Source organism: Anolis carolinensis, chromosome 1 (assembly GCF_035594765.1).
Source record: "Anolis carolinensis isolate JA03-04 chromosome 1, rAnoCar3.1.pri, whole genome shotgun sequence".
Taxonomy (NCBI): Eukaryota; Metazoa; Chordata; class Lepidosauria; order Squamata; family Dactyloidae; genus Anolis; species Anolis carolinensis.
The window spans coordinates 260,990,522-260,990,738 of record NC_085841.1 but is presented as its reverse complement, the minus strand read 5'-3'; positions in this window follow the sequence as shown (position 1 = coordinate 260,990,738).

Sequence of the window (217 nt, the reverse complement as noted above, 5' to 3'; positions counted from 1 at the left end):
TCTATAGTAGGAAATAATATGTGGCTGAAACACTGTGTTTGACTTGAGTGTGAGAGTGGCAGAAGTGGACTGAAGTTGTGGAATCCTGACCCAATTTTTTTTTAATATCACCATCCCAAAATATTGTGCAGAGAAAATGAATGTAATTTCTTTAGAATTCCTCAGTCTCAAAATTACATATAACTGTAGTAAATTAGATCATCAATATCAAGCAAGA